This window comes from Nyctereutes procyonoides, unplaced genomic scaffold (assembly GCF_905146905.1).
Source record: "Nyctereutes procyonoides isolate TBG_1078 unplaced genomic scaffold, NYPRO_anot_genome, whole genome shotgun sequence".
Lineage (NCBI taxonomy): Eukaryota > Metazoa > Chordata > Mammalia > Carnivora > Canidae > Nyctereutes > Nyctereutes procyonoides.
The window spans coordinates 9,208,658-9,233,124 of NW_026575051.1; the positions used below are offsets into that span (position 1 = coordinate 9,208,658).

At 49.4% G+C, this 24,467-nt stretch overlaps 1 protein-coding gene and 1 non-coding gene across 2 annotated transcripts in view; one reads left to right on the top strand and one right to left on the bottom strand.

The window, feature by feature from the left end:
• LRFN2 (leucine rich repeat and fibronectin type III domain containing 2) overlaps positions 1 to 24,467 on the bottom strand; it is a 39,038-nt gene that overhangs the window by 12,149 nt on the left and 2,422 nt on the right.
• On the top strand, positions 2,680 to 2,783 carry LOC129513184 (U6 spliceosomal RNA). Its single transcript, XR_008665169.1, has one exon. It is a non-coding gene; the product is annotated as a U6 spliceosomal RNA (small nuclear RNA).

Consider the following 24,467-nt stretch of genomic DNA (forward strand, 5'->3'; position numbering starts at 1 on the left):
GCCTCCCAGGAACACCTACTGCTAGAAAGAAAGAGAAGGTGCAGAGGCAGCAGAGTGTCGTGGTGATGAGCAGACTCTGGAGCCAGCCTGCTGGGTTCAAATACTGGCTCTGCCGCTTACCGGCTGTAATAGTCTACCACGGACAATCTCTTAACCTGCCTGGGCCTTAGTTACCTTAAAATACCCTATTTCTGTAAAATGGGGCATTTATAAGTTTGTGCGTTATAGGGTCACATAAATGAGTCATGATTCACCAAGAACCCAGGTCAGCGTCTGGCACAAAGTAAACTCCTTTGAGGATCTATTATATAAAGGAGTTGGTGATGCTGAACCAAAAGAAACAGATCTCTTACAGTGGAAATGTAAGCTTTGGGGATGTGTAGCTGGCAAGCCTCACACCAGCTAGAAAGAAGGAGACCTGTGCTGTGCCTGGGTCCTGGCTGGGCAAGCAGGGAGGCATGGTGCCTGCAACACTCACTGCAGGGATGTGTGTCCTCCCACCCCTCCATGTGACTATAAGAAGCTTTATTCAGAGGACACATGGTGATAGTGTTAGTTAAACCCTGGCTGAGTGATTGCAGAAATGACTAAAATTGGGCCAAGGTGAGCCAAGCCCCAGCAGGGTGCCTCTGTGCTCACCTCTCCAGAGTAAAGGCTTACCTGGTGATAGATAAGGGTCTGATCTCACCTGTCAAGACCTTTCCTTTGCTCCCTGACTCAGGAAGCATGGCACATCCAGCTGCCTGGCAAGGATGTGGGCAATTGCCAGACCCCGTCTTTGGCTGGAACAACAGTGCTAGTCTGTTGCTCCACGGTGCTCCTTCATGGAGAGGACAAAGCCAGGAGGTCAGGGTGAGAGCTCTGGTCCTGGGTCATGAGGGTTCAAAGCCCGGCACCATCACTTACGGGCTGTGTGACCTTAGACAAGCCACTCAACCTCTCTGTCAATGGGAATGGATGATAGAGCCTCCCTCACAGGGTCATTGTAAGATTAAATGAATCAACACCTGTCATGTGAACGGTGCCTGGTCCCTAGTGAGGGTCCAGCAGAGCTAGCTGGTGACCCAGGGTGTCCTTTGGTCCCAAGGCAGGGCCAAGCGATGAACCCAGCAGGCATGAAGTTAGATTAAGTTCCCACTAGAGAGGCAGGCATGCGGCCCAGCGCAGGGCCAGGTACCTGACACCCAGCAGTCCAGGCACTTGTCTGGCTGATTCCCCAGTGTCTGCTAGTCTGTCCACCTCCTCTGGCATCTCCATACTCAGACCTCAGGAATGCCACTTGAGAGGGGCACAGGTCCCCCTGCAACAGGCCCTTCTAGCTGTCAGTACTATGCTCACACAGGTCAGGAACAGGCCGGGCAGCCGATCCAGCTTTGCACAACCCCCAGTGTGTATGGAGGACAATCCCGGCTCACATGGGGCCGTGGCCTGAGAGCTGCCGCTTGCTCCCACATGCCCCAAGCCAACCCCATGGGGACACAGAACAAGGTGCTGGTTTGTTGGTTTGTTTGTCTGGACACATTGGTGCTGCTCTCAGATTGTGCGGTAGCTCTCCCATCCCACCTCTGGTTTCCACTTTTCCAGAATTAACATTCCCATTCCTTCCAACATTTCCTCCAGCCCCAATTTTCACTTGCCCCCAGCTGCTCCCCTCCAGTCACAGGCCAGTTTGTGGTCAGCCCTCCTCTCTGGGGCAGTCTGGGGACAGAGAATGGAGTCAGATCCCACTATCCCCCAATCAGACATCAGACTTCTCCTGAGCCTCCCCTACTCGTGCCCAAGACCTCACTGAACTTTCTGGAAGCAGCATCCCATTGGTGGCTCACACTTGAGCATGCAGTCAATGGAAATGCCCTGTGATTTCCCCAGGGTTGCTATTAAGCCCTGTTGTTCCCATTCTGTTCCCCTAGAGGAGCATTTCTCCCATTGCCGGCTTGTTTTTTTTGCCACTGCAGCTGACCCAGGCAAGCTCCGCAGCGCACGGCAGGCCTCTCTCGGTGTGTGCCTTTAACTTTCTTTCTCCCTTCATCCAAGTCTCCAAGGATGCGAAACTTTTCTCAGTGTTTACTTGTCCTTAGCTCCCAGCCCCCTAGGACTGGGTTGGCATGTCTCAGAGGAAAAAGTGTGGGTTTTAGAATCAAGCAGAAGTCTCTCTTTGAAGGCCGGTTCCGCCCCCAACCGTGTGACTCCGAATCGGATCATTTTCTGTCTCTGAACCTCTTTGCTCACGTGTGAGATGAGGATAGCAGTGTCAAGCTCCTGTGTGAGTGTGAAAAATTAAATGCAGTGGGATGAGCATGGCCGCCCCTTCCACTCCCTTCCCAGGGCCACTTGGTACCTCAGTGAAGATGATGATGACGATGATAGTTGCCTTTTATCTCCTTGAGGAGCTGAGAAAAGCTTGCTCACTAACAAGTCATCACTTACAGAAAAAACACAGAAGGTGTCAGACCAATTATACCTCGTTGTAAACACAGGAGTGTTCAAAGTAAAGATTCCCCACCAGCTGCGTTCACCATGCACCAGAACAATCAGCAGGCCCCAGGTCCGTGCCACCCAATGATGCACCTCACCACCTGACTGGACAGCTCCCCTGGTTGACAGATCCATAATTTCATGGGGGCGCCACCCAGGGGCAAAGTCACCTGTGGTACCCATCTCCTTAAAAATATCATCACAGTGCTTGCTGCAGCTACACATATACTAAAATTGGGATGATAGAGAGATTAGCACAGCCCTTGCACAAGGAGGACATGAAAATTCATGGAGCAGTCCATATTTTTATGGAATTCTGACACAGGCTACAGCATGGGTGAAACTTGAGGGCATTCTGCAAAGTGCAATAAGCCAGATACAAAGGGACAAATACAGCATGATTCCTCTTAAAGCACCGAGAGTGGTCAAGTTCATAGATACAGCAAGTAGAAGGGCGGCTGTCAGGGGCTGGAGGGAGGGAAAGGGGAGTCTGTGTTTGATGGGTGCAGAGTTTGAATGTGGGACGATGGGTGGGGGTGGCTGCACAACAACGGGAACGTACTTCATGTCACTGAACTGCACACTGAAAAATGCTGAAAATCATCAATCTAATGTGTATCACATTCACACCCACACATGCACACACACACACACACATACACACAAGTGCCCCCCTGCTAAATGCCCTCATAAAGCAAATTCTTCCAGGAGGGTAGGACGAAGACAGGGTGTTGGAAACAAATATGCCAAGTCCGTGTGGCTGATGCACACTCGGGCGTGGTCACCACCGGCAGGGCCTTCTTGGCTCTGTGGTCCCCAGGCTCCGTCGGCCCTGTCAGACCAGGGATGGTGGGCAGCACTTGGGGAGGAGCCTGGGTGGGAGACGGTGGTGCCGGGCCTGGCGGTGGGGCTTCTACATCTGTCCTGATCGTTGAAGAACAGGGCAACTCCGGAGCAGAATTTGGCGTGACTCAAATGTGTGCAGAGGTTGCAGAAGGAAACACGTGGTGGTTCATCACGGTATCCACTGTGGTGTCGGCTGGGCCTGGGTTCAGTTCCCACTCTGACTCCAGGCGGATTATGTCACCCTTTCTGCCTGACTTAAGTAGGAATGCTAGTCCCTGCTTTGTAGGAACGCTGTCGGGATGAAATGAGGTCAAGTGTGCTAAACGCTCAGCAGGATGCCTGGGCAGGAAACACCAGGTTCTGTTTCGACAATGGTGGGGAAGGTGACGCTGACCCTTGATAGAAGAAATCAAGATGAAATGAAGTCCTCATTCATTTCATGGACGAGTTTTGGGGTCCTGCCTTTCTCCCCAGTTTTAATCCCCTCTCTCTGTCTGACGAGAAGCTCCTTGAAGAAGGGAATTGTCTCACTCCCTAGGTGGAATTTGTGCTATGGAAAAAATACACTGACTGTGCAGTGTAGGTAAGTCACTTCACATCACAGCTCCAAGCCTTACTCAGTTTTCCTGCCTGTAAAATGGGTTAATAGTATTGAACACATGTTATCGTTGTGTATATTAAATACGATATTCATTCAGTCCTGGGTACTGTGCTTAGGACATGTATGTGCAATAGAAAGCAGCCATGAGGATGTTTGGGTTCGGCGTCTGGAGATCAGGTTCCGTTCCTGGCCCCACTATTGGCTAGCTGAGCAGTCTTGAACAGGGATATCTTACTCCTCTGAATCTCAGCTTTCCCGTCTGTCCCATGGGATTGATAATACTGCTACCTACCCCAGAGGACCCTTGGGCAAACCTAGGAAGATGTGAGTCTCCTGGGACGAAGTGGTAAAGTGATTACAAATGTGAGGTGTTGATTTTTATAATGCGGGACACTCAGCTGTGCACAAACCAGTGATAGAGAAACTTCCTGGTTCTTCCTTGAGGGTTGCTCCAAGCTGTGTGCCTGGAGGCTGGACCCCACGACCGAGTGGCCTGCAGGACATCTGGCTGGCCAGGTGGCAGCATCATGCTACTGCTACCTCCCCCAGCTGGTGGGCTGGAGGAGCCTGCTCAGCACTTCTCTGGACTGTGTTTCTGCTGATCCTCCCCTGGACACCTCTGCCTCTCACAAGCAGGGTGGCTGGGAAGGAACTAATTGGGGGGAGGAAGAGAATGAGCCCTGGAGGGAGACCTCAACACAGTGGGAGGGCTACTGTGCTCAGCCAAGTGGGAGGGAGGATGGGGCAACAGAGCGGTCCCCATCCATCAAATACCCTCAGATCCAGGCTGGCTGGATGAGGCTCCAGGCTTTGTCATGGACTTGCTGTGTGGCCTTGGGCAAGCTACTTGTCTTCTCTGTGCTTCAATGCCCATCTCTGACATTCTAGAATTCCATGAGAGTATCACCAGAGGAGGGGTGACAGGAGCCAGGGAGAAGCAGGAGGAAGGCAGGTGGGGTACAGCCAGCAAAGGGCTGTGGGAGCTCAGGCCCTAGGTTCCCAACCCTGAGAGCACCTAGGATTTGGCATCCATGTGACTTGGGGCTGTGAGCTCAAATCCTGACTCACAACTTACTGGCTCCTAATCTCTACCCTGTTACTTAACTTCCCAGAATTTCAGTCTTCTTGTTTGTAAAAGCTGTTTGCAAATCTAAATTGCAAGGTCACATGAGGATTAGAAATAATGTATGCAAAACGCTGATATACGATATATACTCAATAGATCATGTATGGATATAGTGAATGCTTACCTACTTTATCATTTCCATCATCCCTCTCTCTCTCTCTCTCTCTCTCTCTCTCTCTATCCATCTCTATGTATCTGTCTATTGATCTTCATCATTACCATCTTTTTCATAGAGAACACTAACACCATGCCACTGGCCCATGCCCCTGCAGGAGCTCTTATGGCAGCAGAAGGTGAGTGTTCTGGGGGCACTGGTAGGTCGTCTTGGGGGTCAGGGGCTCAGTGCTGAGAAGATGAACTTTACTGTGGGACTTATTCATTGGCCAGGAGCTCTCAGGTGAGTCCAGCCTGGTCTAGAGGTGCCCCGTCCTGGATCTACCTGGGAATACCTACAAATAGCAGGATTACTATCCTCTCCCTTCCGAGCACCTCCCACCCACCCAGTCCTGGAGCAATAGTTCCTGTGGGGGCAACAAGCACAGAATAGAGCCACCAAATGCACTTTGGTGTCCCTGGAGGATGGCCATGTGTGTCTGTGATCTTCTTGTATCAGAGTAATCATGTGGGAACATCACGTGTGAGTACATTACAGACTCAGGTTTATAATGTTCTGGGAGTCTCTCCAGTATTGTTTATTAGGGTGCATGGGTCTGAAGCCCCAGGAATTGGCTTGCTTTCCTCCTTCTCCTGGTCCAGCTGTGGAGAAGCCATGCTGGGCTGCAGATGGAGCAAGGCTGATGAGCCCCCCCACCCCACCCCTCTTCCTCACACACAGGTAGGTTGGAGGATGAAGCTTCTGGAGGGGTGGCTGTGTAAGTGTTCGTTCACTGGCCAGTGTGAACGTGTGAATGTGCATCCATTGGCTGGTGTGTGTGTGTGTGTGTGTGTGTGTCAACTGGCCAATGTGTGCCTGAGTGTGGGGCTATTGGCTGATGTGGGAAGCACCCTCAGTGTGTGAGCAGAGGGTGTTGGCTTGAGGCCGTGAGCATATGTGAGCATTTAAATGAGGTGAGCATTTGAATGAGTCAGAGCATTTGAGAAGATGTCCTTGAGGGGATCTGCAAGCACCCCCCCTCAGTTCTGGCCCCCTTCCCTCCCTGCCCCATTGCCTAGACTCTGCCCCTCGCTCTCAGGTGTAGCCACCCAGGCCACTCACTGCTCCTCAGGCGAGCTCTGGGCTTAAGGCCTGACCCCGGCTGTTCCCCCTGCCGGGAATGCCCTTCCTGCAGACATCCTCTTGGCTTATCTCCTACAAGCCTCCAGAAGGCCTCCGCTTCTCAGGGAGGCCTACTCGGGCCGCCCTGTTTCAACTTGCACCTTATCACTGCCCCAAGCCCCTTCCCGTGCTCTGCTGCACCCTGCATAGCACTTACTGCCTTCCCATACCTAGATGATTTACTCATTTATTGTGCTCGTTGCCTGCTTCCCCCATGAGGACAAGGATCCTCAGTTGTTTTGTTCACTGATGCATCCCAAGCACCCAGAATGGAAGCATTTATATTCTGGCATATTTGCCTCTGGTTTCTCATTTGTAACATGGGGACGATAATAGAAGCTCTCCACTTCATAGAGTTGTCAGGGCAGATTAAATGAATGAATACCTAAAAGCCCTGAGAACAGTGCTTGGCACATAGTTCCATAAATGTTGGCTATTATTATTACACTCCATCACAGCTGGGTGTCAGAGCAAAATGAGTGATCCGTGTGAAGGACCCACACACTGGTGGTCACCCGAGGGGAAGGTGCTCAATAAACACTTCTTACTGTCCTCCTACCCACCTTGTAAAAAGTCCCTAACCTCCCACAGTCCTGGATCCCATATTATTAGACTCCCTTTGGGTCAGGAAATTAGTTATCATTATATTCGTAACCTTTTTTTAAAAATCAATACAGGAAGCAAGGAGGACCCGGGTTGCCCACCCTGGGCCGTCAGCTCCTGATCCTATAGGTGGTTAGTGGAATGTGACCGCAAGCACAACCTCTGACAGGTGTGGCTGCAGTTCAGACCACGCAGGACCCCAGCTCTGGCCTAGGATTTGGATGCTTGGATTCTTCTCCTAGCCTGGCAACCCCTAAGAGTCTGTATGACCCAGGACAAGTCCTATGCCCCCTGTCTGGGTCTCTGCTCTTCCTGGGCACACAGAGGGGTTGGGATTAGCCCATTTCTAAGGTCTTTCCAGGCTGGTCCGTTCATCCCCATAATGTTATTGGGGCACCGGCTATATGCCAGTGCTGCTCTAGGTACTGATGATACAGCAGTGACCCCTAGACACAAGTCCTTACCTTGTGGAGTTGACATTCTGGGTGGCAGGGGGCAGAAAATAAATAATACACATAATTGTTAAATGATTGTGTCATAAAATGGAACATGCAACGGAAGAAAATAAAAGCACAGCAGGTCAAAAGAAGGTAAAAGCATTGGCGTGGGGAGGGCAGGCTCAGCTCTCTAAGTGGGGTGGCCAGGGAAACCTCCTTGAGAAGGTCACATTTGCAGTGGGAGACATCTTACATTCTAGGAGCCTATGAATCTCAGCAATTCTTGGCACCTCTGCGTTCCAGGGAGAGCACCATTTTGGGGTCCCCTGGAGTTCCCCATCTCTGAGCACACCGATCCCCAGGTTGTCCAGTGGGTGATGGGGCCAGAAGACAGATCAGCCAAGTGATCACCCAAGTTCCCAAGAGCGATGAGTGATTTACCACTGTCTTTATTCACACTCCGATGTTTTATAGCTCCTGTGGCTCTGATGGAACAAATATGACCTTTTGTTCTTCACTTTGCTTAAGACTCAAGGTCAAGAGCCCAGCTGTGATCCATCGGCTGCTCCCTCCGCCGGATGTCCATGAGTCAGGGAGCCCCGTGGCTGTCAGAGATTCATGGCAGCACACCCGCCTGCCCCTCAGCACTGGTTCTGGGCTTCACCCGGCTGGGAAGGCAGTGACCACGGTGGCTCTGGGGATGATGGCTCATTAAGGGCAGAGACCAAGCCATAAATCTCCTCTCTCTCTCTTGAGTACACCCCATCACTAGGGTTGAACCCGTGACCCACGTTTTATTTCAATCCTGGGAGGAGGCAGTGATGGGGAGGCCAAGGAACCACGGTTCAATTGGCAAGTTATAAATCAGAACGCCCCAGGGCATGGCCATCACTTTTCTCAGCATGGAGAAGGGGTGAAGGGCATGCATCAGCCTCCTGGCCTCACATGAAATCCTCCAGGCTCTTGATACTGCCAGGGCCTCCTTCTGCTCCCAAAGAAACTATGGTTTTGTTTGTTAGACATCACCATCACTGCCCCAAACTTCTACTTGTCTGGCTGAGATCCCTCCTTATGGCACCCCGCTGCCTTCCCTTGCTTCCTCTTTACGTGTGTGGGGGGGTGGGATGTGTTCCCCTTTCCCCTCATGGTGGTTCTGAGTGGCAGTGGGCTGATGGTTCTGGGTTTGTTAAAAGATTAGGTGGCTTGGAAGGGGATGATCCAGGAGGGAAATGGGGTCATTGGTTTGTAGTTTTTTTCTTGCCAATTTATTTGAAGTAAGCTCTACATCCAACATGGGGCTTGAACTCACAACCCCGACCTACTGAACCAGCCACAGTTTGAAGATACTACCTGTGACCCCAAGACATCCATCTGACTCCTCTCTACCCTACCTCCTGTCTTGGGAGGAAGAAGAGCGGTCAGGAGCTATCTGGGGCATGGCAGGCCTGAGTTTGAATGCTGGCTCTGTCACTTCCAAGCGGGGGAGCCTGGGGCAGCTTAACTACCCTCTCTGATCCTGGAGATTCGTACCCCAGAAAGGGGGCGTAATAGTAAGCAACTGCCTTTCAAGTGGCTGAGCACATGCCTGGTGCAGCAAGGCGCACTCGGCAAGTGCTCAAACACTAGCTCCGTATTATTAAGGTGCCGAGGCACAGACCCTGGAGCCAGCCCGCCTGGGTTTGAATCCCAGGCAGGATACCTCAGGAAAGCTACTTAGCCTTTCTGTGCCTCGGTTTTCTCATTTGTAAAAGCCCTCTGACAGCAGGACCTTTGTCACCGAGATGTTGAAAGAATTAAGCTTATAAATGGAAACCACTGGAATAGTACCTGGCACACAAGAATTTCTCCAAAAGGTTGGTTCTTATTACCATCATCATTATTGGAGAAAAAAAAACACCCACATTTATTTGGCACTTTTGACCTCATTTCCATCAATTGGTTTCGTGATTTATAATCCACTTACTTCTAACCAAAGATGTGAGATGACTTGCCACATAAAAACATAAAATGAGACAAGTAAAAATTTTTAAACTATTTTGTGGCAGATCAGAGATCAGTAAGGTTTGAGCTAGAGGCCCTGGACCCCGCGACGGTTGGTTGTGACGTGTAACTGAGGCATGCCCACAGAACTGCCTGGCGGCCCTGGGGTCATTCTATCTTGGGAAGAGTCTAGGGAGGAGCAGGGGGTGTGTGTGATGGTCTCAGAAAAATGTCAAAGGAGCAGCTTTGTTAGGGGCATCCAGTCTGTGTGGGACTTGGATGCCAGGAGCCAAAAGAGCTGATCATACTTCAGGTGAGGGGGCGCTACCTCTGTCCACTTTGGGCTGGCCAGGCCACGTCCAGCATACTGCCCACTGGATGCCCCCCACACAGAGGGACCACACAAGCTGGCACGCTTCCAAGGCAAGGGAGCAAGAGATGCACCATAGAACGCACGCCCCCTCCCTTCTTGCTCCAGAGACAAGCACGCCAGCCCTTTACCTGAAATGCCTCCTGTGGCTCTTCACTGACAGAGCTCCTATTTGACCTTCTGGGTCACCTCCTCCAGAAAGACCTCCCTGACCTTTCCAGGACCTGCTCTGCTGCTTGCACAGCACTCATCCCAGCTGTAGTAACTGAACCAGGTACCACACAAGTACGGAGTCCTTTAAGTCTGCCTCCCTGGGAAATGTGAGCTGCAGGAGGGCAGGGGTGCCCTATGACTGGCCGCTTTCCCTGTGAGTGGCCCAGACCTGACCCTAGCAGCATGAAATAAAAACCTCTTCAGTGACTAAAGGTGAGAGGCCAGAAAGGGAAGAAGGCACGGAAGGAAGATGTTGAATCTGGAAAAAAAATAAAAAAAAAAAATAGCATTCGGAGAGCCATGAGAATTATCTGCAAACATTAAATGGACATATTTTGAAACAAGAATTCATTTTCTTCTTGATGAGGATGAAGGCAGAATGGAAGGGCAGGAAGTAGAGGCAGATGAATTCAGAGGACTGTAATAAGGAAAATCTTTTCAGCTAGAGCATCCAACAGTAGTTGGGGATCTAGGGGAAAAAAGGAGGGGATAGTTTCTTGTGTGTGGAAGTTATTCCTACGTAGGGCCAGCTAATACCCTAAGGGGTAAGCGTGGGGGGGGGCGGTGGGGGTGATAGGTGGGAGAGTAGTGGGCATGATGAGGATTCACAAAGAAAGGGGAAGGCTGGTCTGGATGACCTTGAACTGTTCCTTTCTGACTCTGGACCTTTTCCGGTCTGTGAGAGTAGCAAGAACTATGCTCACGTAGACAGAAGAACAGAATCCGAGTTGTGACAAATAAATAGCTGGACCGGTCCCAAGACCTTGGCTTTCCCTCCCTCTCCCTGAGATCTCTCGAGTCCTTGGCAATACGTCCACACAGGGGAACTGGGCTTTGAGGTCACCTTATGACTCTCCCTGGCCACCTCCCTCCTCCTGCTGTTGGGACCTCTACTGTGGCCCCCATCAGATCCACATCCTCTGTTGATCAGTCCCGGAGGAAACCACTTCAGCATCACCTAGGTTTTTGCCTATGGTGAGTGCAAAGAAGTGCATCTCTAATGGTGGAATTTCAGGCCCTTTGATCTTCTACAAAGGAAATATTTTTGGATAGGGTCCTATTCCTAGGCTCCCCTTGACAGAATGCGGGGAGAGTGGGGTTTGGGTCTAAATCTTGGCACTTGCACTTTCCTGGCAGCTCCCACCCACTCTCTTTTACTGTAGGACAGAAGCTTTCTTCCAGCCCCTGCCAGAGGGAAAGGACTGCTGGGCACCAGCCTAGCCGACCCGGGAATTTTCAAAGTCTCCCTACTTCACTCAGACCTTCTTTTGAGCGACAATCAAAGGCTGGGGGAGGAGAGCAAAGCAGCCTTGGGAAGCAGCCCTTGGCACCGGCTCACACATGGTGGCATTTTGACGGGTGGTAAAAATATCTCTGGTGTTCAGTGCCGGCTGCTGCCGCCGCCTCAGCTTCCAAGATCCTGTCTCCTCGCCCAGGGCCTCGGCAGCCTCCCCACCTGTCCACACACATCCCTGGGGACAGAACACAGGTCACCGAGCCCCGCCCACCAGCTAGCCTCACATCTGCAACTGCCACCTCCATCACCACGGCCAGGCACCAGCAAAAACGCACTTGAGAGCCACTAGAGGAGGAGATTTATTATCAGAAATACTGCAGCACATGCCTAATGAGCTAATTAAACAAGAACATAAATAATTACTCCCTATCAGAGTGAGAGGGCTGAGGGTGGAGAAGGTGGGGGACGCTGACTGCGGAGCTGGGACAGTGATGCGTGAGATGTCTGCTCTGCAGGGGGAGGTGGGAACTCCTCACCACTCCAAGTGGCTGCTGGGCCTCAGCGAGGCTCCCCAGCCAGGCAGACCAGGGCCGCGAATCCTGTGCCGCTTTGTCCCCTATTTCCTGCTCACCTCCTTGACTACACCCTGATCTCCCCTCCTCTCTAAGGATACTGAGGGGAAAAGATGGAAGAGATCCTTCACCGATTTTATGGAGGTAAACATTAAGGAGCAGGAGGGTTTCAAGATACAGTTAAGACCCCAACAACCGTCTTGTAACTGATCTCCCTGCTTCCTCCCCTGAAGTCTATTCTTTACCTAGCAGCCAGAATCTTCTTTCTTAACCAGATCATGTCACTCTCCTGCAATTGCCCCCCCCGGGGGGGCTCCCATCTCTTTCAGCATAAAGCCCTATAGGGCCATACATGATCCAGCCCTGTCCAGTCTTCTAAAATCATTTACGGTCACTCTTCCTCTAGATGCACTGGAGTCCTTGCTGCTTCTCCAACAAGACAAATTTATTCCTACCCTAGGGCCTTTGCACATGCTATTTCTCTTCTGGGCTCTTTTTCTTGGTCCATTCAGGTCTTCCAAAATCACTCCTTAATGGCGCCATCCTTGACCACCCATATAAAGCAGTAGCCCCTCATTCTGCGTCCATTATACTAATTAATTTTTTTCTTAGGGCACATATTACAGTTTTTGTCCTTTTCACTCCTAAGAATGTAAGGACTTTGCCTATCTTGTTCTAACCCTAGAGTCTTGACAGGGTTTACCCTAAAACAGATCAAGCTACCCTGAAATCTAGCTATTGAAAGCCTAAGTGTAGTTTGTGTCTAGACCATCCAGATCGAAATCCTGAGTTTTCTCCACTGCAGGTCATTCCTTCCCTTAGAACTTACCCTGGGTCCCCACTGTCAACAGGATGAAGCCTGACTTTCACGACAGGACAGAGCACTGGCTACAGGATCCAGCTCTACTACCTCCGAGCTGTGGGGCCTCGTAAGTCACGTCACCTGCTATGACTCAGAGTCCTTGTCTGTCAAATGGCAATACCACACCTGCAGGATTAATGTACTAATGAAGAGAACACACAGAAGGTCTTTAGAACAGTAACTCGAAGGTAGGAAGGACTCGGTAAATGTAGCTATTTTGTGTGACATTCAAGGACACCAACTGACTGACCTCTCCCATCCTCTTTAAACAAAATCCTAGATGGAACTTCTTGAAATGTGGTCCCCAAACTGATAGTATCAACACCTCCTGGAAAATGTATTAGAACAGCAGATTGTCAGACTCTGCTCCAGACCAACTGAGTCAGAAACTCAGAAGGGTCCTGCAGCTGTGTGCTAACAAGTATGTCAGATGACTCACATGCATGCTCATGTTTGAGAACCTGCCCTAGAGACAGCTCCTCTAACATTGATTTGTTGGTCCTGTTTCTTCATATTCCCATAATAAAATGATACCTCCACAGCCTTGCCATGGCCTGATGGTGGGCGAAGTGCATGCCTGTCTCCCTGACTTTGGGCTTGGCCATGTAACTTGCTATGGCCAATGGGATTTAGTACATGTGATGCCACCACAAGCTTGGCATGTGGTTCTTCTGTTGGGCTTGCCCTACCTGCATTTCTGCTCTTACCATGAGAAGAACACACTCTGAACAACCACTGCCCCTAGCTGGGTTCCAGAATGAGATATATGGGGAGGATCTAATCCACAGCCCAGCCCAGCCTAGTCCAGGATAGCCAAGACCAGTTGAACTCCAACAAATCTACAGACCCATGAGTAAGAAAATGAAATGTTAGTGGTTGTAAGCCACCTAGATTTTGAGGTTGTTTGTCACACAGCATTATTGTGGCAGCAGCTAATACACCAGCAGGCCTTATAGGTCCTTAACCAGGACCGATCACTCTTGCCTCTGCTTCTGTCCTTATCCGTTCCACCTAAAAGTTACACCTTCCCCCTTTCCCTCCGAATCCCAACTATTTCCCAGGATGCACCTTACACGCCACTCCACCTATTCCCAGAAGCCCCACTCCCCAGAACACGCCCTGCCCTGACCCAGGCAGGCGAATTCACTTAACTCATGAAAAAGCTGGAGTGGATAAATTCACCAAGCTATTCACTTAGAGTTTAACCTTTTAGGTGGCTAATTACTACACTGAAAGGCCCCTTAACTTAGTACCATCGCTAACTAATTACCATGCTACAAGGTTAAGTGTTTAATAGTTCCCTGTGATGTTTAATTTCCGAACACTTACTTCCTTTATGATGCCATAGAAGTCAGTTCCCACATCTGGATCAGTACTTCCACCCACAGCATCAGCCCAACACGCAGCCACAGAACGAGTTGGAGCCCATCTCTGGAGCCCACCCCAGCTAGAAATAGCTCCCCTTTGTAAATAGTTAATGAGCTCGTTCATCCATACTGCACGTCTCCGTGGCCTTGCCTTCACCCTGGGCTGGCACATTGCAGTCTGTGGTTTGTGTGATTCTGCCTACATATCCTCCGCCCCCACCACCTCAGCAACTTTGAAGATGATGGGCATTAATTTGACTTCGTGTCCTGAACCCTTCTGTCCCCCACAGGGTACCCACTCCCATCACACACGCACATGCCAGACCATAGGCCTAATTGGCAAGAACAAAGACATCCCTCTTGCTTCTCTCTGTCTCACTGTCTCCAGAGATGAGAAAAGAACACTCAGAGAGAGGCAGGAAAACAGCCTGGATCATCTTTCCCAGGCTGGCCTCAGCTACATGTTGGCTACTGGTTTCTGGGATTGTGTGGGAAGGTGCCAAGAAGCGTTAATGACACCAAAGCTCTCACCCATACAGCTTTGCAGTGGTTGTACGCCTCCCCCTCAGCCTCTCCCCTCTCCCAGCTTCCCGGCAAAGCCCTGATTTTATTTGGGGCAGTGATGTGCCTAACAAACGACTACCTTTCTCAGTCTCCGGCAGAATCATTAGGTGGGACTTCTGGGGATTCTTTACAGGGGTTGACCCCTCCAGGAGGCAGCGCCGGATGACGGTTCAGTTCCCCAGAAGCTGACCTGGAGACAAGGATTTGAATACCAGTAGTTTATCTGGGAGGTGGGCCCAGGACAATCTGGTTAGGAGATGGGGAAGGAAGTCCTTACAGGGGGGTCCCAAGCAGGGTACCACTGTGGGCAGTTGTAGTTCAATCCTACTGGGACCCTCTTGGAGGTGGCACAGAACACACCTCAGTTGTCCTCACCCCCCTTCCTCCAAAGAAGAGGAGGCTGGGGTATGAATTCTCCAACTCCCAGGGTCAGAGACTTGGGCCGCTCCTGCGGATTGCAGCTCTCCTGCACTTCAGCTTGCTATACCTGTGGGCTGGGCAAGCCAGACAGTCCCCAGACGGAAGTGTCAGCGAGCACAGGAGACAAGAGCCACCTGTTCAGGATTATGCCACTGACCTTCAGAAGAAGCCCCAGTCCAAGGACTGAGGAACTCCCATACCAGCCTTGAACTACCTCCTGCTGGGATTCTGTTACATGACAGAAAAAAAACAAAACAAAACAAAACCTCCAAATTTGATTAATCCACTAGAGTCCCATCTCTGCCACTAGAAGCACTTGGTGCTTTACGAAAATGCTCTTTGTTTCCTACTGACAGCTCCTTCTGTTTCACCGGCACCTAGTGATGTAGGCAGGACACTTAGTATTCCCATCCTGCAGATGAGAAGCCTGAGGCTCAGAGCAGGAAAGACAAGAGCCCATGTCTGGGACAAGAAGAGTCCATTCTTGTATTCATCACACAGGCTCAAATGGAGGACAAGAACAAATGACTCCAGCAACTGAAGTGTGCAAGCTGCTTTAGTTTCTCGTGCGTTTCACATACTTCATCTCTCGGGAGATAACCCCATTCTAAGGGGTTTTTATTTCAATGTTAAGGATGAAGCAAAGTCTCCAAGAGGTGAGATGAGCAGGTCTTCTAGCTTCTCCCCTTACCGGAAGTTCAGAGACCAACCCCCGGCCGTGGGATGCACAGCGGCTCTGCCCACCAGCGTGCTGCCCACACATCTGATTTCACTGGCATGTGGCATGATGCGGAATGCACGTCAGAGTCACTGGGGAGCTTTAAAAACATTGAGGCTTGGGCGCCACCCCAAGCTGACTCAGAATCTCTTGGAGAGAAGATACAACTCCCCAAAAGATTCCAGCCTGTCACCAGGATTGGAGAGACTGGAGAGGTGGGATTTGGGGTCAGGATGCCTCGATTTCACACTCTCCCCACCCCTGGTTCTTCCTGAAAGGAGCCGGCCACTGTGAACCCACCTGGGCAAGTTGTCAGATGAGGGTTTGGTGGCATTATGATGACCGATGACCTCCCACACTGACCCCCAGCACCTTACATTCCTCCCAGCTGAGCCCCTGCCTTTGTGAACCTTCTCTGGTGTTTTCCTGGTGTGAAATAAATGATATCCCCACTTCCACCCACAGACTAACCAAAGGTATATAAAATTAGGTATATAAAATTGGCTGATTCTCTGGTTCTTCCTTACCAACAGGGGGAAGAGCCTCATTTCAGAAGCAAGGCAGACCAGATACACACTCTAATCCTTTTACTCCTGCTAATTATTTCTATCTTTGGAGATGTCTCCAGCCAGAGCTTTTTGAGAATGAAGAGGGAATGACAAGTAGAGAAATTAGTCACCTCGGAGCAGATGCCCTGAAGGTTTCTGAATGTGAGTGGTGTCATCTTCTTGTGCAGAGCAAGAAAGGAAGGATGAGAAGGTATGATATGATTTGAAACACTCTTGGAAGGCACCCCTGAAAAATGTCTTCCCTATGCACAGGTGTGTTGTGGGTTTTGAAATTCCACCATTAGAAATTCATTCCTTTGGGTCTTCCCAATTGAACTGCAAAAATTTCTAAAAGGGTTTACATCTTGTACCTTCATCTCCTAAAACCCTATTAGATCATCTTCCAAGTTTACAACTCTCTTGGAGTAAGGTTTTGAAGACTGGCGCTATAAGAGGCATCCTGGAGAAGAGAGCCAAGAAGAGGGGCAAGAAGGGAAAGCAAATAGGCTTCTAACAACAATAAGTACTTACATGTGTCCAGCACTGCACACTTGACTATGAAAGTTGTGTTTGCAAATACATGATCTCATTCTCTCTGTACCACAATCCCAGGAAATATGCAGAGAGGAATATCTGTTCCCATTTACAGATGAGAACACGGAGACTGAGAGACATGGAATGGTTTGCTCATGGTCCCAGGACTAGTATATGGTGGAGGTGGGGCACAAACAAGTTCTGGAAGTGCTAGCTGCCTTCTTATCTTCTCTATATTAATGGGATACATTGTGCTTAGCCTTAAAAAAAACTACATTTCCCAGCCTCCCTTGCAGACAGGTGTGGTCAATGAGACGTAAGCAGAAGTTATTGGCTGGGGCTTCTGAAACTTCCCTTTGCCCGCCTGCTTTCTGCTTTTCATCTTTCCTGCTAGAGCTCCAGCAGCCATTTTGCACCACGAGGTGACCTTAAGGACAGAAACTGTGCTGCAGATGCCAGAGCAGAAAGCTAGAAGGCGCTGGGCCCCCAGTGGCCATGCTGCCCAGAAAACCAGACCTAAACTCTCTTCCACTGGACTTCTTTTACATGAGAGACGTGTAAACCCTAATGAGTTTAAGTCATTGAGTTTTCTATTCATCCCAATTGGCACCCTGGACTTCTAACTCCAGACTCATTGTTCTCTGGGCTGCCTCTAGTAACTAAGTTACTTTAGAGCGGCTCACCTGGTACAGCATAGAAATTCTCATCTTGCCTTTATTTTCTGCTAGGTGGTCCCAGGATGCCATTTCTGAGTGGGACTCAAGGTTCACACTGGCCCTCCTGTTCTACTTTCTCTCAACACTGCTAGGCCCTAGAAATGCGGGGGAAGCAACTAAAATTGGGAGAGACAATCCCAGCAGACTCCCGGTGAGTTACCCCATCCTTCCCAGAAAGAGAAGTTATAGTTGGTGTTCCTTGGCCCAAGTTTATATAGCCTTGACAGAAACCCATGTGCTGTTAGTGAGACGTGCCCCACAGCACTGAACATGAGAGTCCACATTTCCAGTCTGTAGTTTTTGGAATCTTGGGAAATCTACTCAGTTCATTGGACAATTAGTTTCACCACCTATAAAATGAGCATAATATTTGTCCTGTCCATCTCTCCCTTGTGGATGTCAGGTTTCAATAATTTTTTTAAAGATTTATTTATTGATGAGAGACAGAGAGAGAGGCAGAGACACAGGCAGAGGGAGAAGCAGGCTCTATGCAGGGTGCCCAACACGGGACTCGATCTCGGGACTCTGGGATCACACCCTGAGCCAAAGGCAGACGCTCAACTGCTGAGCCATGCAGGCTCATGCAGTCTCTGGTTTCAGTAATTTAATAGTGTGAAAGAAATTTAGAAAAACATAAACTCCGAGGCAGGCTGGTTTTGATTTTGGCTCCGACTAGCAAACTTCTAGGGAACTTTCCCCGACCCATCCACTCCCGTCTCCTCCTTCACACCGTTTTCTTCCTTCACCTGTGGGAGCTTAATCAACTCTTTCATTGGAAGCTGGGGTGTCTGGGGAAGCAGCCGAGTCAAAGACCTCCCCCTGCATAGACAGCAGGTCCTGTACCTGGGCTCCCTCTCCCTCTAGGGAACACTTGTCCCTACCAGTTTCTCCCCATATCCACAAAGTCTCAGGTTCATTGGTTAATTCCCCTCCGCCCCATGGTGCAGATGGCTGTCTTTCCCTGGAGAGGAGATAGATCTCCACTTCAGTGTTGATTGATAAGATGCTGATGGGGTGGAACCTGGCTGAATTGGCCCTCTTATCCTTTCCCTAGATGGAAGGCAGACCAACAGTAGAAGATGCCCCCTCCCCAGCAATGCAGAGCTCAGTGGGGTGGCCCAGTCTGCCCAGAATGGGGAGACGGTGTGATGTCTGACATTCATGGAAGAAGACTGCACGGAAGGGAGGCCTGCAGATAGAGCAGGGGTGGGGCTTGGAATGGCTGCTCTCTTCCCCCAACTTTGAGGTCTCTCTTCTCAGTCCCCTGCTTGCGCTACATGTTGATGGCCACAGCATAATAAGCAACAGGAAGGCAAGGCGGCATCCTGGCTAATTCCACACTGTGCTTTAGAAGCATGCTCGCTGTTCCCCTGGCCCTCCTGGGGACAGTTCCAACATCACGACTGGTGACAGATGTTCTTGATGACTCTTGGAGACAAGTGTTTGTGAATGTCACTTGGGCTGATAATGACATGCAGGGCACTTAACTTTCCATGTCACACCAGGGATGAGGCTGAGCTGGGACTAGCTGCTGCCTTCTCCAGTGGGGAGGAAGGCTCCCCTTTTGCTGACTCCTCTCCCACCACCCTTCCTCTTCCCCTTGTGACCCCTCCTTGCTCTGACACTGTCCTCATTAGTGCTGGACAGTTCCTGAAAGGGCAGGCTCTGGGGCAGAGAGATGGGAGAGTTGGCCCTCCCCCAGTCATGTGGGAAACATGCTGGGCTGCCTTGGGGCTGAGCCGCATGTATGTAGGGAAGACAAATGCCTTGAGGTCAGCGAGAACCATTAGATAATTAGGGAGCTAATTATCTGATAAAAGAACAAGACTCCATCTCATAGTCATATTCAAATCCTGAGGTATCCATGATTTGGGATTAACCACAGCTGCTCCCCCTTCCTGGTATGTGGACTAGAAGCTGTTGCTTTCAGACACTGCTCACAGCTCCCAGGCCTTCTGTCACCATTGGGTGACCTATTGATGACTCGTGTCCTATTCTGGTTGGAAAATCTGACCCTCTGCCAAAGTCCCTGTCTGTGACCTCAGGCCCTGGGGCTCAAACCCCTAGGAGATAGCATACCCTAACCCCGGGAGGTAAGATGCCACGGTGGCCCTAACTGGCAAAAACAGGTGGATTTAGCAAGAGCGATAACCATATTGTCTTAATCATGGGATTATGAAGGTCTTAAACAGAATCAGAGATCATCAGGGCTGGGATCATTTAAGTCAAATGTTTCCATACCTGCCTAAAGTCAGTGTCCCTGGCACGAAGTCAACTGTGCTTGAACCCTTCTGGCACAGGCTCACTACTTGAGGCAGCTCTTACTTATTCTGCTGTTGGGCAGCTCTGAAGCTCATTTCCATTCTGTTCAGTTCACCGAATGTCAACCAGTAGCTGTCGTGGGCCAGGACTTACTAGGAGCTGGGGGTACAGAGATAAGTACACATGGAAAGCACATACTGGAAAGGAAGAAAGATACAAAACCAAATTTCATGGCCAGATGGAGAGCAATGAGAGAGGTATGTAAAGCTGTTGCTGTTGGGCTTTTTTCTCATAATGGGCTGATGCCTACTTTCATATGTGTGTGCGCATGTGCGTGGATGTGTTTTCCTTTCTTCTACTCCTAAGTTCTTTGAATAAGTTAAGGGGAGTAGGTCTTTTTTTTCTAAGCTGCCTCATCTCCAAGGTAACCTTCCTCCATCTCATGGAGCTTCCAGAATCCCATTCTCGTCAGTTGATCTCTGGACACGTTGCAGTTGGTAAAATGACTCTTACGACCATGCCATCCTGTATTACACATTCTACAGCTCTGCTCTGATCAGCTTGAATGATTCAGTGGCTCGTAATCTCTCATGAGCTGAGCATTTTACTTCTGTTAACACAACCAAAAACGTTAGGAGGCTTAGCAGCTCCATCACTTAGTGGCCACGATGTGCTTGAGATCAATGAAAACTCAGAGCCTATGCCACACAAAATTCCAGTCAAGCCAGATGTTCCCCACCTTGCGCTTATTGAATTGAGTCCTTGGACCCAAGGGGAGGGAATGCACATCTTGCATGTTGTTATCCATGACAATAAGAAAATGGATCAAGCAGCACAGAAATGGGGGCAGAAGCTGAAGAGGCACAGCATGTACATGCTCACACCAATGTATCAGTCTAGTTACTTGACCGATTTCAAGCGCACTCACCAGTACGCTTTTCTCCATTTTGTTCCAAGTACAGTGTGAGATTTTGTCAAATGTCCTATAAAATTCTGATAAGCTCTGTTTATGGTAGTGAGTCATAGCCAATGGAAACTCCTAGGACATTTTCCAAAGGCACTGAGCACCCCAGAGATTCGAATTCACTTCCCTGTGGGGACGCGTGGGGGTGGTGGTGGAGAATCGCTCTGCAAGGAGGATATCGACTGAGAGGTGCTGCCCTTGAGAATGACAAGGAGGCACACATGTCTGAGCTGCAGGTCCACAGTGTCTCCTGAAGACACATCGGTAATTGGGCAAGATTTTCTCCTTGGGAACCCATGCTGGGGCCTGGCAATCAGCATTCTTTCCCGAGGGCTTACCGCCATCTGTTGTGAAATCCTTTCTAGAATTTGGCAGGGACTCCATGCCCAGCCTAGCATCCTATGCTTTACGCGGTCTATTCTTGGAAAAGCAGAATATCCGCCCCTTTTCCCATCTGAAGCACTTGTCTTTCCGTCCAGGCTGCCTCAGGACCACTCCCACAGCTCAGCAAGCTCACCTAGCATTCCTGTAGTCCTGGACGTGACCCCGGGGGGCCTCGGGATCAGGACTCACATTCTTCTATTCCTTCTCTGTGGTGTAGGTCTTGCCCTTCCTGGGCGGCTTGGATCCTACTTCTGTCTCTGTTTCTTACCCCTTATAACACCTCGGACAAGTTTCTTATATGGAAAGTGGAATGATCATAGTTCTCACCTCCTGCGGATCGTAAAAACTAAATGAGTTGGTTGGCATAAAGCCCTGAGAATAGCGCCCGGCACCAGTAAGCTGTCAGCGCAGATCTGTGGCCCTGCCTGCTTGTTGCTGTGGGGGCAAACCAGAAACGGCCAGGCTGGCCGGCTGGCTCTTGTCTCATCTCATTGCACCCTCCTTCCCAACCAGCGAGCTGTTGTCATTTTTCCTTTTTGCCCCCAACACAGATTCAAAAGCCCCATTTGGCAGCCTTTAGCTCTGTCTCCACACAGCGTGTGCTCCTCCTTGTTTTCGGATTCAGGCCTTTCTTCCTTTCTTTTGTACACTCCTGCTAAAGTCTGTGCACATCAGGAGACACTGTGAAGCCACTGGTGTCTTTTCTTTCTTACGGGGACAATTCCTTTACTAAAAATTCTGTTTTCTTATCGCGGTCCCCTATTTCTCTGGAGCCAGAGTCGCTGTTAGGGTGCTGGGCGGCGTGGCCACAGGGCTGAGTCTAAGGCGCAGACTACAGAAGGCCTGGGGTCAAATCAGTCCCGCTTACTTCTGGCCGTGTGAGCCTGGGAGAGCGTTCTAATTCTCTCGGCCCCTTCTACTTCTCGGCATGCTGCGGGAGGGGGGCCTAAATGGGACACTGCCCGAAAAGCTACAAGTCAGACACAGAATAAGCAGGCAGTGATGGTGTCTAGTGACTGCTGTCCCTAATCATCTGGTTACAGACTCACTCTGAACTTCTCTAAGATTTTGAAACTCTGTCTTGATGACTGAATTGTGTACCTAACCCTCCTCTTTCGTTTCCTCCCCCAAGCATAGCCGACAAGATAATGGTCTTCCTCTCACCATTACTATTACTTTTACTAACAATGATGATCATGAAGCATGTACCTCAAACACCAGCTGTGTGCTCACACTATCTATGAGCTTCTTGAGCTCTGACTCCTCCAGTCCTTGTGACCGTACTCAGAGGAAGTCAGCAGGTTTTTGTTTTTGTGTTGTTTTTTAATTCCAAGGTTTCTGGTGCTTTCCTTTCATTTATTTTTATGCACCTACTATCTCCAGGTTCTCATTCACTGAATGCAAGCAGTTTGAATTCCCATCTTGAGTGACTTCAGGAGCAGAGCCCCAGCCCCTCCTGTGCCCCTGCCTGGGCTTCTGGGGCCCCCAGGGAGGGGCACCGTATGGGCGTGCTGCTGCCTGGACACCAACAGCCCCCACTGCCCCCACTCCTCTGCCTTACCTCCGCTCTGTGTGAGCCTCAGAGCAGGGAGCATTTCGCCTTTACACTTTTTATCAAAGTCAAGACCATATAATAAATTCACAAGTGAAGAAATATACTTATTTTCCAAAGGTCAACCTCACAAGTTATCGAAAAAATGCAAATTAAAACAAGTTCCATTTCTCATCTATAAAATTGTCAAAAATTAAAGTATTTACATACTCAATCATTGGCAAAGGTGTGGTCGAAATGGGCACTGTCACTTTCCTCTGGTGAGGTCAATAAATATTTACATGCAATGTATAAAGATTATAATTTACTCATTAAATCGGTGATTCAACCCCTAGAAAAATAAGCTAAGGAAATCACTGAACTTGCACAAATATATCTAGGTACAACAATCCTTTGAGGCACTACTTTTAATGTTGAAAATGTTCAACAATAGAAGACTGGTTACAGAAATTGTGGTACAGACAAGTGGGAAATATTTGGGCACCATGGGAACTAAGCAAGTATAACTTTGAGTGTAAAGAATTAAGAAGTACAAACTAGACTAATCATAAATATTGTTTTGTTGTTGCTTTTTAAAGATTTTCTTTATTTGAGAGAGAGAACACGAGCAGAGGGAAGGGCAGAGAGAGAAGCAGACTCCCTGCTGAGCAGAGAGCCCAATGTGGGGCTCGATCCCAGGACCCTGGAATCAGGACCTGAGCTGAAGGCAGCCACTTGACCAACTGAGCCACCCAGGCGCTCCTTTTCTGATTGAAATAAAACTGGGAGTCCAAATGCCTCTGATTAACTTTGGGTTGTGGGATTACAGGTAATTCTTATGTCACTTTGTCATTTTCTTTTTAAAATATATATATATATATATATATTTATTTATCTGAGGGGAGGCACAGAGGGAAGAGATGGTCCCAAGCAGGCTATGCTCTGAGTGCAGACCTAGACACAGAGCTCGATCTCACAACCTCGAGATCACCACTTGAGCTGATACCAAGAGTTGGACGCTTAACCAACTGAGCCACCCAGGTGCCTCTCTCTTTGTCATTTTCTTTGCTTTCCAAATTTTCTATAAAGACTATTAGTTTTATAATTAGAAAAATACATACATGTATATTTAGGCTTAATGATATACCTATAGATCTCTTTATATATGTATATATGCATACATTTAAGTTAGGTTCTAGTGCCATTTTTTTTTGCACAGACTGAGAAGCAAAGCTACTCTCCAGATAAGCCAAGTATGTGCCAGGTCAAGGAAGTGCCTCAGTTTCCACTAGGTTCCATGATGCACCCCTCAGTCTCAGGGACTCCATTTGGTGAATGAACGCCCTCCTTACAAGCACTTCTCCTTCACACATTCCCATCCAGAGACTTCTCAATGGAGATTGGAGCTTGAAGAACTCTCAACGCTCTTGACTGCTCCTGCACCATGGACCCTTTGTGTGTCTATGAAGCCAATGGGATCCCTTCTCAGAATAATCATTTTAAATGTATAAAAGAGGGGCTCCTGGGTGGCTCAGTCGGTTAAGTGTCCGACTCCGGATTTTAGCTCAGGTCACAATCTCAGGATCATGAGATCAAGCATCACATCGGGCTCCATGTTGGGTGTGGAGTCTGCTTAAAATTCTCTCTTCCTCTCCCTCTGCCTCCCCCATCCCCGACTCACTCTCAGGCTCACTCTGTCTCTCTCTCTCCCTGAAAAAATAAAATAAAAACATTAAAACCCCTGAATTTTAGAAGAATCCAGGCATTCCTTGAGCAGTGAGATTCTTGGCCATGTACTTCAAGTTTACTGCAAACCGAGGCTGTCTTAAGATGGGAACTCATTTGTGGTTGGACCCTGGAC